A 7,666-nucleotide genomic window follows, 5' to 3' on the forward strand; every position below is an offset into this window, starting at 1 on the left:
ATTTTTCTGAATATAAATAAATATTCATTTAAACACATTTACACATACTTATGCCCAATTAGTATATATTTATTTAATATCTATCATTTTCAATTTGGGATTTGTCTGTGTTTATGCGTTTTTATGATGAAAAAACTTGCGCGTATATGTACCATAATATACATGCGTTGCACAGATGTATTGTTCATTGTTATATGCGCATACATTATATAAACGCAACAACCTAAATTTTAAGTGTTGTACCTGCTTTCAGGTTAATGCTTTGCATATTTCTATAAAAATATTTAATTCTTGCATCTATATAATAATCTTATTCATGCTATATTTTTAAAGAATATGTAAAACTAAGACATTTCGCAACACAGTTTAGGTATAAAAAATGTTATTGAAGGAATTGATATATGCCAGTAAAATGGTGTATTTTTAATTTCTTTCAATCAAAATATTTGTGACGTAATGAAAAAAACCAAAATAAAATTATCACTCTAAGCGGTGGATCACTCGGCTCATGGGTCGATGAAGAACGCAGCAAACTGTGCGTCATCGTGTGAACTGCAGGACACATGAACATCGACATTTTGAACGCATATCGCAGTCCATGCTGTTATGTACTTTAATTAATTTTATAGTGCTGCTTGGACTACATATGGTTGAGGGTTGTAAGACTTTGCTAATTAAGTTGTTTAAAATTTTTCGAAGTTTTAAGCATATGGTATATTATTGGATAGATTATGTGTGTCCCTGATATGCATAATATATTCATAATATTAATATATATATGGATGGTACTCATTGTATATTTTGTATGAGAAAACTGAAGAATTATATTTCTAGCATAAAAGAAAAATAAATTTTTCCTTCATCTAGAATTGTCTCTTATTAATGATGTGTGATAAAAGAATTCTTGTAAAATTTATGGAACTTCAGAACAAAAGTATTACCCATTATATTGAACAATAAATAATGTTCAATTAACATTGTTTTATACAACCTCAACTCATATGGGACTACCCCCTGAATTTAAGCATATTAATTAGGGGAGGAAAAGAAACTAACAAGGATTTTCTTAGTAGCGGCGAGCGAAAAGAAATCAGTTCAGCACTAAGTCACTTTGTCTATATGGCAAATGTGAGATGCAGTGTACGGAACATCAATATTCTAGTATGAGAAGTTAACGATTTAAGTCCTTCTTAAATGAGGCCATTTACCCATAGAGGGTGCCAGGCCCGTATAACGTTAATGATTACTAGATGGTGTTTCCAAAGAGTCGTGTTGCTTGATAGTGCAGCACTAAGTGGGTGGTAAACTCCATCTAAAACTAAATATAACCATGAGACCGATAGTAAACAAGTACCGTGAGGGAAAGTTGAAAAGAACTCTGAATAGAGAGTTAAATAGTACGTGAAACTGCTTAGAGGTTAAGCCCTATGAACCTGAATATCCGTTATGGAAAATTCATCATTAGAATTGTAATATTTTAAACAATATTATAATAATAGTGTGCATTTTTTCCATATAAGGACATTGTAATCTATTAGCATAAATATTTATCATAAAATTATGTCTGATTGCTTATTTGAATTATATGCTTGCATTTAACATAAATTAAAAGATATAAATTTGATAAAGTGCTGATAGATTTATATGATTAAAGTGCGTTAATTTTTCGGAATTATATAATGGCATAATTATCATTGATATTTGTGTTTATTATATGCATTTGTATGATTAACAATGCGAAAGATTCAGGATACCTTCGGGACCCGTCTTGAAACACGGACCAAGGAGTCTAACATATGTGCAAGTTATTGGGATATAAACCTAATAGCGTAATTAACTTGACTATTAATGGGATAAGTTTTTTAACTATTTATAGTTAATTAACGCAGTCCCGTGGCGCTCTATATAGTTATGTATAATAATATTTATATTATTTATGCCTCTAACTGGAACGTACCTTGAGCATATATGCTGTGACCCGAAAGATGGTGAACTATACTTGATCAGGTTGAAGTCAGGGGAAACCCTGATGGAAGACCGAAACAGCTCTGACGTGCAAATCGATTGTCAGAATTGAGTATAGGGGCGAAAGACCAATCGAACCATCTAGTAGCTGGTTCCTTCCGAAGTTTCCCTCAGGATAGCTGGTGCATTTAACTGTTGTATAAAATAATCTTATCTGGTAAAGTGAATGATTAGAGGCCTTAGGGTCGAAACGATCTTAACCTATTCTCAAACTTTAAATGGGTAAGAACCTTAACTTTCTTGATATGAAGTTTAAGGTTATGATATAATGTGCCCAGTGGGCCACTTTTGGTAAGCAGAACTGGCGCTGTGGGATGAACCAAACGTAATGTTACGGTGCCCAAATTAACAACTCATACAGAAACCATGAAAGGCGTTGGTTGCTTAAAACAGCAGGACGGTGATCATGGAAGTCGAAAACAATAAGACGATCCATTCTTAGGCCGGTGGGTTAAACTGGGTAGTATACATCTACGGCAGTCGACCAAAACTGTAAGTAAATTTGGTACCACGGGTAGCCAGGAGCCCACGGAACTTGTTCCGTCCTGACTTTTTGGTTGCCGCCCTTCGGGGAGTATCGTGGTGGCTGTGGTTTATACCCAAAGCGGGTAGAGCTTGCTCGACGTGGAGTTGCGTTTCAACCAATACATAGCTTTTTATGATGTTTTAGACCGGCCTCACCTCCCACCAATGAGGGAATGTATTGCCTCCGCCCGGCATTCATTCAATTGGTACCGAAGGGATACTGTTCGAGCAGGGACAGTGTCCTGGAGGGGCGATAGTCCGACGCATTGTTTCGGCTCCTTGTATTTTCGAATACCGTGAGATTAAGCCAACATGGCAGGTGCTCACGTTAAGCCCACTGACTTTTCTGTCCCTACAGTTCAGTTTGTTCCAGACGTTCGTCGCGAGCAGACGTGTCGCGGAGTTATTTTTGTTTCGAAAGCAAAAGATAAGGTGCAGGTGTTCGCTTTGGCGTAAACAAAGCCATAAAACTTTGCGGTAAATATTACTGTAAACAGCAATAAAACTGCTTGTGCCCAGGTCGACGCGAAAGCAGTGCAAAGCTGTGTAAACTCGTTCACTGCTTGATAAGCAGTGCACATAGTGCGAAGCAGTGCGATCTTAAAAAAGCAGTGCAAACCAGTGCAAGCAGCGCAAGTAAAGCAGTGCGGTTTGGAAAGAAGTTAAGCGGTTTAGTGTCCGGGCTATCGCGTGGTGTAGCCGACGGAGGGCGCCACAATAATGGACGCCAGAAGCGTGGCCGGCACTGCATCTAGTGCCGAGTCGGTTGCCAGCGTCGCCATCGATGGAAGGAGGAGGGCTAGGAGAGGAAGAGGCCGTAGCACGTTTTCCCCCCCCTGCGTACCCGTTGAGCCGAAGAGGCAAGCGGTGGAAAGCGCAGATGAGTTTGCCAAGCCCGCCACTAGGGCCGCTGCAAAGAGAGCCGCTGAATGCAACCGCCGCAGAGGACTACGTTGGAGCCGCCGCCGCCCCCATCATCGCGAGTGCCTCAGCATGGAAGATAGTGGCCGAGGGGACAGGGGCGATTATAGCGGAGCTTTCGGCAGCTGCCGAAATGACCCGTCTTGCCCTGGTGGGTGTCGCTCCTGAAGCCGCGCGCGAGGTGTCGGCAGCCGGAAAGCGATTGGAGGAGCTGTCCACGTCGCTGGCAGTGCGGAACGCTCTGCTTGAGAGCCTGGCAGGCAGATCGTCTGCAGCACAGCTCGCCGCCCCCACCCCAACTGCTGCTCACCAAGTTGCCCACCATGCTGCCCGCACCGCTGTCCCCGTCCCAGGAGTGCCGATCGCTGCCCCACGGATCAACAAGCCAGTTGAGACGTGGTCCGCAGTGGTCACGAGTCGGGACCCGAGCGAGTCGGGCAAAATGGTGGCTAAACGAATCATGGAGGAGGTCGCACCCACCCTTGGAGTGCGGGTGCATGAGGTGCGAGAGCTCAAGCGAGGCGGCGCGGTCATCCGCACACCATCGAAGGGCGAGCTCAATAGAGTGGTGGCAAACACCAAGTTCGCGGAGGTTGGACTCAACATCCAGCCGAACAAGGGATTGAGGCCGAGAATAACGGTGTTCGATGTGGACACATCGATCCTGCCCGAGGTGTTCATGGAGGAGTTGTATACGAACAACTTCAAGGAGGAGATGACAGCAGCGGTGTTCAACAAGGCAGTACACCTTGAGTCGAAGCCGTGGTCCGTCACTGATGGCGCCAGCGTTAATCTGACGCTAGAAGTTGACGAGAGGGCCCTGGCGACTTTTGAAAAGACCGGACGGGTCTATATAAAGTGGTTCTCATACCGATGCCGGTCCCTCGTCCGCACCTATGCTTGCCATAGGTGTGTCGGCTTCGACCACAAGGTGTCCGAGTGCCGCCTTAAGCAGGACGTATGCCGACAGTGTGGACAGATGGGGCATATCGCAGCCAAGTGCGCAAATCCGGTGGACTGCCGGAACTGCCGCTTCAAGGGGCTACCCTCAGGGCATTTTATGCTTTCGGGGACTTGCCCGATTTATGGCGCAGTGTTGGCGAGGGTGCAAGCTAAACATTAATGTTTAGTTTCATCCAAGCCAACTGTAGCCGGGGCCGCGCTGCGTGCATCGATATCGGTGTACGTATGCGTGACCACGGCCACTCCTTTGCGCTGCTGCAGGAGCCATACGCAGACGTCGTTGGAAGGATTACGGGCTTCCCAGCCGGGATGCGCGTTTTCGGAAGCCACGCTGTCGAGGGCCGGAAAAGGAGCGCTGCTATCATCGACGACCCAGATGCCATCTGCCTACCAGTGGAGTCGCTGACCACCGAGGCTGGAGTATGTGTGAGGGTCACAGGTAAGCATGGCACTGTTTACCTGACCTCCATATACTGCCATGCTCAAGCTGACTTGACAAGGATATTGAGCTATATGGATACCATACTGCTACTGGCGAGCAGTACACCGGTAATTCTCAGCCTGGACGCAAACGCTGTGTCTCCCTTGTGGTTCAGCAAACGGCACGAATTCTTTCGTGGCCAGCTGAACTACAGAAGAGGCGAACAGCTAGATGAGTGGATACTCGGAAGTCGTGCCAACGTGCTAAATCAAGTCAGCGAGGTGTACACGTTCGATAATGGAAGAGGACAGAGCGATATCGACGTAACAATCGTGAACGAAGCAGCGTCTACGTGGGCCGCGTATGACTGGAGTGTGGACGAGTGGGATTTGAGCGACCACAACATGATTACTGTTGTGACTTCGCCATCCCCAGCAAATGCAGTTGAGAGCTATGCTCCTGTGCCGTCCTGGAAGCTCGCGAATGCTAATTGGCGATTGTTCGACTCGGAGCTGGTAGAGGAAATCGAGGAGCACCTTTCCCAGGAGGATATTAGGATGTTGCCGTTGGATACCGCGGTGTCTGCCCTACGCCTTGCCGTACAGTCTGTGTGCGACAGAGTGCTAGGCCGCAGACCGTCGAGAGCGCAGAAGTTAAATGGTGGACTGCCGAACTGAGTACCAAACGCCGGGAGGTCAGGAGACTGAGGCGGAGGCTCCAGGATGCACGGCGCAGAGGTCATGAATCTGCGCCGTATCTTGCAGCTCATCTGCGGACAGCCGTCCGCGAGTTCAAGACGCCCATCCGGAAGACGAAGGAGGAAAACTGGCGACGCTTCGTTGGAGACCACAGAGACGATCCGTGGGGGCACGTCTACCGGATATGCCGAGGACGAAAGCGGACTACCGATTTGAGGTGCCTTCGTTCGGATGACGGGCTGGTCGTAACATGGCACGACTGCGCGAGTCTCCTCCTCCACAGCTTTTTTCCAGTTGCGGAGTCGAGTGAAGACATCGTCATTCCGGACGAAGCTGCTCCAGCGCTCGAAGCTTTCGAGGTTGGAGTATGCGTCGCTCGGTTGAAGAGCAGGCGCTCTCCCGGGCCTGACGGCATCACAGGTGGGATCTGCAAGGCGGTATGGCGTGCCATCCCCGAGCACTTGACAGCGTTGTATTCCCGCTGCCTGACAGAAGGATACTTTCCCCTTGAGTGGAAGTGCCCGCGTGTGGTCGCGCTCCTCAAGGGCCCCGACAAGGATAGGAGCGATCCAGCTTCCTATCGGGGCATCTGCCTGTTGCCAGTGTTTGGCAAAGTGCTTGAGGGGATCATGGTGGATCGAATGAAGGAGGTGCTCCCGGATGGAAATAGATGGCAATTTGGCTTTCGACCTGGACGCTGTGTCGAGGACACCTGGAAGCACGTGATGACCAGCGTTGCCGCCAGCCAGGCGGTATACGTACTTGGTCTTTTCGTGGACTTTAAAGGCGCCTTTGACAACATCGAGTGGAGCGCCGCGATGCGCCGCTTGATCGATGCGGGATGCAAGGAAGCTAGCTTGTGGAGGAGCTTCTTCTGTGGCAGGAAAGCCAGGATGACCAGCAGATATGGCGAAGTCGAGGTGGAGGTCACGCGAGGGTGTCCCCAGGGATCCATCAGCGGGCCGTTCATCTGGAACACCATGATGGATGTCCTGCTCCAACGCCTGGAGCCCTTGTGCACATTTAGTGCATATGCCGATGACCTGCTGGTTCTTGTCGAGGGAAGGTCGAGAGCCGAACTGGAACGTCGAGCAGCTGAGCTAATGTCCGTCGTGGGAACTTGGGGAGCCGAGGTCGGAGTGTCGATCTCAACCAGTAAGACGGCAATGATGATGTTGAAGGGGTGTTTTGCAGTTTCCAGGCCGCCCGTGGTACGGTTTGCAGGAGCAAGCCTACCATATGTCGACAAGTACCGGTACCTTGGCATCACAGTCGGTGAACGGTTGAATTTTCAGCCGCATATCGCAGGATTGCGGGATAAACTGACTGGAGTCGTCGGAGCATTAGGCCGCGTGTTACGGGTTGACTGGGGCCTCAGTCCCCGAGCCAGACGCACTGTATATGCCGGACTCATGGTGCCTTGCGCACTGTTTGGTGCCTCGGCGTGGAGTTGCGTGTCAACCGGGTGCTGTACCCATAGACCAGCGGAGGTATAGATAGACCTCACCTCCCACCAAGGGGGAATGTCATGTTCGACAAGCATGCATTCAATTTGGTACCGAAGGGGCACTGCACATGCAGTGTCTTGGAGGGGCGCTAGTCCGACGCTTTGTTTCGGCTCGCTGTATTTCGAATACCGTGGTAGTAAACCCCTACGGGGTAAACGCCACTTTAAACAAATATTTGTTTGTTTTGTCCCTACAGTTGTAGAAGGGCATGTTGCGTATTTCGTAAATCATTACACATATAATTATTATTTTACGAGGTTTTAGACCGGCCTCACCTCCCACCAATGAGGGAATGTATTGCCTCCGCCCGGCATTCATTCAATTGGTACCGAAGGGATACTGTTCGAGTAGGGACAGTGTCTTGGAGGGGCGATAGTCCGACGCATTGTTTCGGCTCCTTGTATTTTCGAATACCGTGAGATTAAGCCAACATGGCAGGTGCTCACGTTAAGCCCACTGACTTTTCTTGTCCCTATCTACTCCAGTTTGTTCCAGACGTTCGTCGCGAGCAGACGTGTCGCGGAGTTATTTTTGTTTCGAAAACAAAAGATGAGGTGCAGGTGTTCGCTTTGGCGTAAACAAAGCCATAAAACTTTGCGGTAAAT

At 48.0% G+C, this 7,666-nt stretch overlaps 1 non-coding gene across 1 annotated transcript; it reads left to right on the top strand.

Annotated features, from left to right (window-relative positions):
• The first annotated feature begins 481 nt into the window (after positions 1–481).
• On the top strand, positions 482–660 carry LOC115768943. The gene has a single exon (XR_004018639.1). It is a non-coding gene; the product is annotated as a 5.8S ribosomal RNA (ribosomal RNA).
• Positions 661–7,666: the final 7,006 nt, after the last annotated feature.

This window comes from Drosophila novamexicana, unplaced genomic scaffold (assembly GCF_003285875.2).
Source record: "Drosophila novamexicana strain 15010-1031.04,08,12 unplaced genomic scaffold, DnovRS2.1 tig00002103-arrow-arrow-pilon, whole genome shotgun sequence".
In the NCBI taxonomy this organism is placed as follows: domain Eukaryota; kingdom Metazoa; phylum Arthropoda; class Insecta; order Diptera; family Drosophilidae; genus Drosophila; species Drosophila novamexicana.